Raw genomic sequence first — 424 nt, 5'->3', positions numbered from 1 at the left:
CCTGGCTGATTTTATATTTTTAGTAGAGACGGGGTTTCTCCATGTTGGTCAGGCTGGTCTCGAATTCCCGACCTCAGGTGATCCGCCTGCCTTGGCCTCCCAAAGTGCTGGGATTATAGGCGTGAACCACTGGGCCCAGCCCACAAATCTGATTTCCGACTCTATGGATTTGCTTATTCTGGCCATTTTGTATAAATGGGACCCTATAATACATGGCCTTTTGCATCTCACTTCGACTTAGCATCTTGCTTTCAAAGTTCGTCCATGCTGTAGCGTGTATAGTACCTCCTTTTTATGGCTGAATAATATTCCATTGTTTGGATATATCACATTTTGTTTGTCTGTTCATCAGTTGATGGACATTTGGGCAGTTTCCACGTTTTGGCTATTAGGAATAGAACTGCTGTGAACTTCCATGTACCAG

Source organism: Colobus angolensis, unplaced genomic scaffold (genome assembly GCF_000951035.1).
Source record: "Colobus angolensis palliatus isolate OR3802 unplaced genomic scaffold, Cang.pa_1.0 Scaffold121, whole genome shotgun sequence".
Lineage (NCBI taxonomy): Eukaryota > Metazoa > Chordata > Mammalia > Primates > Cercopithecidae > Colobus > Colobus angolensis.
This window is presented reverse-complemented; position numbering follows the sequence as displayed.